Below are 9,750 nucleotides of genomic sequence, written 5' to 3'. Positions count from 1 at the left end.
GTTTGGGATTGGGTTTCCGTGGAGTTGCAACATGCCACAAGTGTACGTGTGTTACCATCATAGCCCTCTCTCAGACATCTGAGTCATCTCGATGACATCACCATGGTGAAGTCATAGTCCTGTAAGGCTGGTAGTGGATTAAAACTGCAGTTCGCTGCTGTCACACCGGTCTCAGAGAAGCTTAAGCCTGACCACATGGGGCATCACTGTGTGTGCGTCAAGAGATTAAAAAGTGTGCCATGCTGCTGCTGATGATGATGTCATGGTGTTTAGCCCTGCTTCTGACCCATATTAAACTGCATGCCTGTATCTTTGCATTTCACATAGACCCCGTGCTCTGCTTTTCTCTCATTAGGTGCTAAAAATGTATGCAGAAAAAAATGCCAACCATCATATGCCAGATTTGGTGTAATACATCCTCAGAATGACCTAAGACCAATGAAAACCATGTGTTTACAATGACCTAGCATTTCAAATGTAATACTGAAAGAAAAACAGCAACGCTCTTTTATAGAAAGATAATTTCACTCATACAACCTGTCATAAACACATTTTGTTGAATAAAGACTCCTTCCTCATAAGGGTATATTTGCGAGAAAAGTATGCATCTGGTTTAGGGAGATTTTTTTTCATATTGTAGTCATTTATAGAGCCTGTACCTTTAAGAACACTGTGTTACTGGAAATGCTCATTAGCCGCCCTGGGAGGAAAATCCATCCTGTTTATGCACATTCCAAATAATACAGAGGTCATTCTGTGTCATCTTCCTTCAGGAAGCCAGATCTCAGGGTGGAAATGCCCCTCAAATGAAAGACTGGACTCTATGGTGTTTTTTGGAAATATAAAAAAGGCAGCTGCAGACATGGCAACCTCATCAAATATTTATTGTTAGTTTCTTTTTTCTTCCATTAGGGAATCCCCACTGACGGTGCATGGGCGTCATCATGGTGAAGAGGGGTAACATCATAAAAACACAATTTAAAATGGTTGACTGGACATGAAAAAACCCAGACATTCTGTTTGTATAATCACATCTTCCTCTGTTACGGTAGATTAGCATTTCTTGTCAACACAATATTACAGTGTCTTCCCCTCTTCTGAGGATAAATTCAGCACAACATCAAAGGGAAAGTAATGTTGTGGCTTATCAGTGCATTACTTTGAAGATGCAGCCTGTGGTTGTCACCAACATGGTTATTGTCATTTATTTAAATCCTCAGAAAGCTGATAAAAGGAGAGTCCCCATTTTCAGTGGTAAATAGCGCAATACAGCAGACATCTGTATAATCCTTTTAAGTGAGGGGAAGCAATAAAGAAGGAACACAAAAGAAAAAGTTGCAGAAACTTACAAGAAGTTGGGTAGAATATTGAGGAAAGAACACTAAGAGCTTTTTTTTAAAAAAGCAACAAAGTTAAAATCATTGAGCTCTGAGATTAAACCTTGGAGGTGTCTCTTTGATCAAAGCTGTGTTTAATCATACACAACTCCTTATCAGGATGGATTAGGTTTTAAACAAAAACCAACAAATTCTTTACCCTGACAGGTCTTTTCCCCATATCCACCTGGCTGAATCTGCAACAAGTTTTCATGAGCTGATATTTAAGTCTAACAGGTAACTTTTGGAGAAAATTTCCAAGAAGTGAACGACCAGGGGAATATTATTTGTATCATATTACGACGAGTGATTGATGGATGCAAGTTTCTGGCCCTTGCATGCTGCCAATCCCAGGTGGGAGATTATGACCCTGTTATGTCTCTTGAAACCCCATACTGGGACAACAATATTACACCATTGTGGTGTGTTAGGTGTAATGGAACTTCAGTCCTGCACTGTGAAGGAAGCTCTTGTGCAACATATTTGTCCTTGCTTACCAGCTTGTTCTTGAACAATTGTTTTTTATTTTTATTTTTATTTTTCTTAATTGTGAATTCTCCCAATTAAATGTGGTGGTGATACCTTAGAAAAAATAAATTAATTAATTAAAAAAAAAAAAAAAAAAACCCAGAAAAGATGTCTTCCCTCTTGAGAACCCCACCCCCAGGAGAAACTCTACACTGCTAGGTATGTATTTACCCAACTTTAAAATCAAGGGTAGGGCATTATGACATTTCAAGATATGTCCAGCAGATCTTAAGTGTAAAATTACTTTACTCTTTCATTCAGGTGACTTAATTCATCAGTGTTTCTAGGATCTTGCTCAGGAGCACTTCAGTGGGGCTCATGGTTGCAGTCTGAGTATTTTTCCTGCTGCGGTTACAGTGGTTACATCACTTGGTGATCACTGTCATATGAACTCAAGCCCAGTTATAACCATCTAATTTTAAGTTTTTCACCAGACCAGAGCCATAAAATATTTAACGAATGTGACCCAGAATAAATGAAGCGAAAGCTTTGGGCTGGATTAGGCAATCACACGCATAAAAAATGCTCTGCTCCTTATAACATACTGTACTTTTAATGTACCCTCTGCATTTTGATTTAACCACTTTTTTCAACAGTCCAGCTACTGTTTATTCTTACTATGCTAAGAAAGTGAAGTCTGTCTCCCCTCTAGAACCAAAATGCACCTGTAGGTTAAGGGTTGGAAAAATGTGCCACCATGGGCCGGAAAAAAACTCCTAAAACAACAACTTGTGAGACCTATCATGTGTAAATAAAATGTCCTAGTGTAAATAGAATTTTTCCAAGTGTAAATATTTTGCGTTATATAATGTCAACCTTAAACAGTGTACACACCTGCTGTACAGTGTGTACATTCAAGTGTGTGACTGGTGATTTTACTATGTGCTGCCTTGATAAGAGATTTCTGGTGATGACTCAATGTGTGTATGTCTGTGAGTGCAAGAAGTGTGTGTCACTGTCTAAAGGTGTGCCACCATGACTGAGTTTACTCTCTCCCTCGAACCCTCCTTTCTCCATTTTCACTCCTTCCCCATGTCCCTCTTACTCTCCAACCCTCTCTGTCTCTATGTCCCCGTCCTGGGTTTAAAAACAGGCACCCTGTAAGTACACGCGTTTCTCCCTCACTCTATTTTTGATCACATTCCAACTCAATGACTTCAGGCCAGAAAGGGGAAAGCTTGTGTGTGCCCATGATGTCAGTTGTTTGTTTGTATTCTGTGGTTGTGTCTGGGGTACCAGCTTGGTAGATAAGCAGGGTGGGAGCTGTGTGTGTGTGCACGTGTTAAAAAGCAAAGAACAGGGAAATGCCAGACATGAAAGAGGGCATAAAAATGGTCTGTTGAAAGCTGTTGGATTTGGCCTGAGGAGGGATGAGCTTGTCAACTTTATAGACTCCTCATTGTTGGGCTTCTGATGATTGAGTATATCCCTGCTTCTCTGTTTCTCCCTCTCTCTCCTTCAGGCCAGCCAAAGGAAACTGCTGCATAATGATAACAGACTGGGAGACAATGGGTTCAACTGGCGTAAATACACATGCACAAACACACACAATACACACTTGCACTGTGTTGGCGAAGCTTGGGGGTCAGGGGTCCTGCCTGTGCTGCTGATAGTCTCCAAACTACTAAAATTATTTATCAAATACAGAACAATCCGGACATACCAGACACATTTTTGTGCTTTTTACTTTTTTTTTCTTTCCAAAAATGACCCCACTAAATAAGGAGTGATCTGTCTCCCTCCCCCTGCGCGGACCTTGTCTGCCTAGTGATAAGGTCAGATTAGGTTTATTTTGGGCAACATGCAATTTTGCAAATAGTCTTGAGGGTTTTACTTAAAAGCATTTGTTGTGTCTTTAAGGGGATTTGGCCCCCAGTAGACCGATGGAACAATTGTGAAACCCAGTTTTTTGGTTTTAAGAGGTCTGACTTGAACTTGTTGCATAATGTAACAGCAATGTTGTTTATATTGACAACCAATCAGTTTATGTATAAGCAGGTTTTATAAACAATTGATAAGTATCATAATCTTCTTTCACTATAGAGTTTATACCAATGCATAATTATAGTCCCCACATTAAAACCTCAGTCTCTATTCCTGGAAAAAACACAAACCTTTCCATATAGTCCTCACAGACAAACAAATAATAATAATAAAAAAACATAAATAAAATGTAACTCATGCTTATACATGATGTGCTAAAGTTTGACTTCGGTGTTATTTTTTGACTACTTTTACACACGGTGCAACAGTGTTAAATAATTTTCAGAAGAAGAAGAAGAAGAAGAAGAAGAAGAAGAAGAAGGTCAAATCCAAACGTTAGATACAGTTTCACAGACCCGTTGCTGACAATGTACAGGCTGATGGCTCCTCTGTGTGTCCACAGGCCCGAACTGCAGCTAAATGGAGGGAACTTTGATAACGGCACGCACATCACCGCTAGAGGGCGCACTGTGTTTTGTTATTGCCACATGCTCCATGCCATGAGTTGGCTGGACGAAAGCGGAAACAGTTTGAAAATGGACAACATCATCACTACTGTCGTGTACAATAAATATATAAATAAATGTTATGAAAACTAATTATAAATAAAATAAACGTAACTGTACCCATAAGTTGCGTTTCGAGAGTTTCAAAGACCGCCAAAAAACGAAAAAGACGTTGGACAAACGGGAGGTTTTCACACAGTGGAAAAAAAAAAAATCACCATGTATTGTGGAAAAACAAAATCTCTCCATTCATATTCGTCATGCGTATGAATCACTCCAACTGCAATTATAAATAAAAAGACAAAGATTTATTGCAGTGTGTGTGTGTGTGTGTGTGTGTGTGTGTGTGTGTGTGTGTGTGTGTGTGTGTGTGTGTGTGTGTGTGTGTGTGTGTGTGTGTGTGTGTGTGTGTGTTGCGCGCGCGCGCGACAAATACTGAGCTTTATTTTGAAAAGCTTTACCGGAAGTTTTTGTATTGTTATGGGTAGCTTGAGCTCTAACTGTCAGAAATTCGTAGCAACGAAATATTCGTGTTGCTGTCACAACAGCCAGCTTCCCGTCTGTCTTGCTGTCTCAAATGTAATGCGCCACCAAGGTCCATACTTTAATGATGTAAGCCGATGTATGATTTAGTCGCTCTGTCGTTTACTTTCTTTTAGAATTGTACGGCGTAGAAATGTTTCTTTGAACGGAACTCGTTGGTCGTGAGGTGTTAAAGAGAGGATTATCGTTTCCCTACAGTTACAGTTGACAGTTAAACGCCCGGCAGTTGGTGTGCGTTGTGTTTTTGTTCAACTGCGACAGACTTCACAGCAATACGAGGTAAGTTATGAATAACTAGAAAAAAACTGCAGAGAGACACACTCCTGAGTTAAATCTTGGAGATTTTACTGAAAAAATAGCGTGTGGTATGTTTTGCTTTAGGACTTATTTTCAGTTGATAAGCTGCTGCGTTGATGGACTGCAGTTTGTTTGTAAACGGTCCGTTACGGAAACAGTCAAATAACCACTGATCTCGGACGGTGACAGGCGATAATAACCGAGGGGATCCGAAATCGACATGCTTAAAGCATATTATCAAAATTTACGTCTAAGCTACGTCCAACTGGGACTTAAAATGTCATACAATATTTGTCTGCCGAAATTTAACGATTAATGATACAATCAGAGGTTTGCCTGTTGTTATATTGTTTCAAAGCTAGGTTGGCAAATCAAATGGCTCGTTTCTTTTTAGCTGCTACAAAGTTTACAAAGATAACCAGGGGCGCGACCAGATATTTTGATTGGGGTGGCCCAACTGGGGCACTGACTTGTGAAGGGACAGCATAAAGTGCAAATGGTTCACATATTCCCCAAGTTAACTTTATCATTGTCAAGATTCAGTAGGATGCGATACTCCTGTGCAATGCTTATTAGCTGAATAAAGGATCATTCTCTCTCATAGCTATGGAGGTCAAAACATACCGTTGGGTCTCCAGCAGAAACAGCCAGGGCTCATTCAGTGACTTCAAGAATTCTCAAATGAAAAGTAAGGTTTAACTAAGCAAGTTATAATTAAGAGATAAATGTGCTTCTTTCTAAAGGCAAGGCAAGAACTGTTGAGCAGAAATTATTTATTTTCCCCTAAACCACTTGGAGCTTACATCAAGACCATCAACTGTTATAAATCATAAAGTCTTTTTTTTATCAACTTAATTTCTACTGATACTTGAATACAAGATCCTGCTATGCCATTAAAAAAATGGAGAAGTTCAAGAAGTATTACAAAAAATATAGCACAAACCATCATTGTTGGGGCTTTAACCAAGTCAATTAATCACGCCTTTAATTTTCTAAACTAAGTCATTAATCATTGGAAAATTACATTTCAGAGAACAAAAAATAATGTCCAACTCAGGGACCCAAAGTCCAGGCCAGTGTTGTGCTATGTTAGCTAACAAAGGCTCAAACTGCTCTTTTTATTGTATATATTTTTATTGTTTGCGAGTAGGTTTATGTAATTCGGTACTGTATGAAATATTTCTAGTGGATCAGTGCATTCAAGCTGGGGTTGATTTTTTTCAAAATATAAGATCTAACGGAAGTTCTTTAAAGCTTTTTCTTGTGGTAAAGTCATATTCACATTTTAAGCAGATTTTACAACATTTCAAACTCTTGTTTATTACAAAAATTACACTCTAATTGATCCATTGTTAACTCACAACACTGTGATGCAGAAACACCAAGAGAAAGCTGGTTGTGTTTAGTATTTTTGAAAAGAATGGAGTGCAATTCAACTCTGAGATTCTCTGCCGGGGTTTGTACAGCAGCTGAGCGTTCTTTGACAACAAATGTTCCTCAGCTTGAGCTTGTTCTGTAGCCCTTCTCGTACAGCCCTGCCATTACTCACCCTATAACAAACAGGGGAGGGAAGAAAAAACAGACTGACTGAAGGCAATTAAGTGTTAGCATCTGCTCCACATTGATAGAAGTAGCTACGTAGTTAAATGCCCGTAGTTTGTGTTTTCTCTCTTGACTTTACAAAGAGCTCAGGGTAATTTATCTAATGCCACACAGATGACTCATCTGCTCTGTGTCTGAATCATATTACACTGGCACGGCCCTAAAGTTAGCCACAGTATTCAACTGTTTGCCAGTCTACTTTGGACTGATGCGGACTAATTCTCTTCATGCCTTTCTTTACTGACTAAAATGCAACATATTTCCTTTTTTGCCCTCCCTCAGCCTCAAATTCCTGTGCTTACCTCTCTCCTTTTTTATTGATCTTCCACTCATTCTGAAAACTCTTACTTGAACTGAGGCCATTTTTTTTGGACCCACTGCACTCTACACATTTTTCCTACTGGGGATTTACTCCTATTTCCCACACATACTCCTCTCCCTCTCTCTATTCTGTTTCAACTGTTTGTCCACCTTTCATTCTTTCATTGTTGCTGTGCTGGCCTGTTTGATGTCTTTCTCTACTTCTTCAACCATCCCAGTTCCTTTGTCCCGTACTGCATCTGTATTTTTTTCTCTCTCTCCTTCTATTACTCACACTCTGTTCTTGTAGTTTTTCCCTCTTTGTCTGCGCCCTACCAGTGCCTCTGGTCGGAATATTGGAGCAGTTACAGAGCCCACCCTGCCTAGCCTAAAGCTAACACCACCCCTCCATCTCAATTTCTGGATCCTTGGAATTTAACCCAGTGTCTTGTTACTGGGCTCACATGTGTTAAATTTGTATTTTTGTCCGTTTTTCTTTTCCTTTTTTTTTTGAGTCCGTTGAGTCACCAAAGTGGGTCCAACTTCAGCTCCATGTAGAGATTGTACGCACAATAAAATCCCTCTCTTGTTTTTTTTTTTACAGTTATTTATCACTGCTAAGTCCTGTGAGGAGATGTGAGGCACCAAAGGGAGGACAGGCACTTCATGTTCAGGAGACAGTTTCACTTTCTAAATCTTGAGATTTAACTCTGACTTACATTGTATTAATTGCTACACAGATTAAAAGCGCCGTCTGTATACAGTGACATGTTCCCATTTGCTTAAAGGGGACATATCATACTGATCCGTGATTTAATACTTACATATAAAATAATACATTTGAAAACAAGACCTTTCACCCCCTGAATTTTCAAAAAATGAGATATTGTATTTTTTCTGATATCCTAGAACGAGATTTGATGCCTCTGAAAATAGATCATTGACATTTGGCTTCGAGATTTCGACCTTCATGACGACACGAGGATCCTTTCTTTTTATTGGAGTAATCTGATAAAGCAGCTCCTCCTCTGTGAAGTCAGTTAGTCACACAACAGCCACCGAGGGATACACCCACCAAGAGCCGAGTTTAAATACAGCTCCCTACTAGCTCTGGCTAACTTGACTGAGTGCTAACATAGTGACGAACTGACGGTAGAGGCGATCTTTAGACTACACTTTCAGCATGATGGATAAAACAGACAGAGAAATGTGAAGGAGCAGGATGGAGCCCTGTTATAGAAATAGTTTATTGGTGAAGTCTGCCTATATTTCCACGTATAAACTATACATGTTACAGTACCGCTTTGACTCACCACACTGAAGCGTCCTGAGATGATCTGTGTCAAGGTGGATTTTCTTCCTCCTGAGCTGCAGAACCGTCTGGGTCTGACTCAGGTCCAATACAAAAGGACGTATCCTACACTCTGCCATTTTATTATTGCTATTAATGCCTTACGGTGAAGTTTTGGCAAACAGCAAACTCGCTCCGTCTGCTCCATTCAATGTGGGGATTTTGTAAATACTGCCATGCTGCAAAAACCACCCCCTGGCTCTATCCCCTCCGCCCCTCTGATAGAACTGACCAATCAGAGCACAGAGGGCTGTGACGTTGCAAGGTTACTGGAGGTCATTCTCGAAACTGAGCATTTCAACAAGATCTTCAGAATGGCCTAAAATGAGAATATTGAGAACGCTATTGTGGGGCAATGAAGGAACTAAATGACTTGTACTGAGGGCAGAAATGCTTTACAAGCATCCTAGTCTGGCAAAGTGAAAAGGAGAAACAAGCATGATATGTCCCCTTTAACATAACCAGTGCAGAGAAGAGAATCACGACTCATACCTCGACATGCTTTCTCTGTGGCTCTCAAGTAGAAAAAAAGGCTTTTAACACTGGAATAAAAAGCCCCTTGGAGTCTGTAGAAGTTTTGAACCCTATTCCAGGACAAAACGGGGTATTTCTAATTCAGGAGTATACAAAAGCAACGATAAACTGAGATCAAGAGAACAGAATGATAAGCTATAACAGGAAGGGAAGGCTGCGGGAGACAGGGGGATAGGATAAAACGTTTTTATCGAAGAAAAGTCAGGAAAAAGGTTGAGGATGAGAGGATGAAATGAGGAACAGAAGAAGGGAAAAGAGGATCAATAGCTTCAACGTCTGCTTTAATAAGGAGGGGGTTGGTGTGTTCAGAAGGGTAGAAGTGCTGAGCTAGTCTGAGCTGTGGTGCCATTTAAAGTGGAGGGAGGATTGGAGGGATTTGTCCTACAAACTGCTCCTTTCCCAACACTCTTTGCTAAAGCCTTAACCTGCTACAGGAATGCTAATTGTGTGAAAAAGGGCCTTTTTGTTGCTCAAGAGAGATCTGAGCTCTTGTTGCTGTGGAGTCAAAATATTTATCACCAAGTTGCTGTTTCCCTGTGGTTCAGTGACAGAATCAGAAATGGGGTATAGTAATAATAGTAGTTTGTAAATAATAAAATACAATATGAATTCTCCTAGATGACATGAACTGAAATTAATCATATTTTGATTTAAGGAATACAGAGTGTTGAATTTTAAGTAGGTTGACGACAGTCAGTTAAATGTTGTTTTTGGTTTGGAAAATTATCCT

The 9,750-nt window shown here is 39.8% G+C and overlaps 1 protein-coding gene across 2 annotated transcripts in view; it reads left to right on the top strand.

Moving 5' to 3' along the window:
* The first annotated feature begins 4,903 nt into the window (after positions 1 to 4,903).
* sun2 (Sad1 and UNC84 domain containing 2) overlaps positions 4,904 to 9,750 on the top strand; it is a 17,113-nt gene continuing 12,266 nt past the window's right edge. The window contains exons 1-2 of one of the 2 annotated variants that reach the window (XM_074665502.1): positions 4,914 to 5,005; positions 5,135 to 5,215. The gene's annotated coding sequence lies outside the window, so the exon portion shown is untranslated. Of the gene's footprint in view, positions 5,216 to 9,750 lie in introns of both variants that reach the window. The other variant, XM_074665501.1, reaches the window with a different exon arrangement.

Source organism: Halichoeres trimaculatus, unplaced genomic scaffold (genome assembly GCF_033239565.1).
Source record: "Halichoeres trimaculatus isolate MK-OKI-2021-1 unplaced genomic scaffold, fHalTri1.1 fHalTri1_scaffold_2, whole genome shotgun sequence".
Taxonomy (NCBI): Eukaryota; Metazoa; Chordata; class Actinopteri; order Labriformes; family Labridae; genus Halichoeres; species Halichoeres trimaculatus.
Note: the sequence above shows the minus strand (reverse complement) of the source record. Positions and strands in the feature narration are given on the sequence as shown.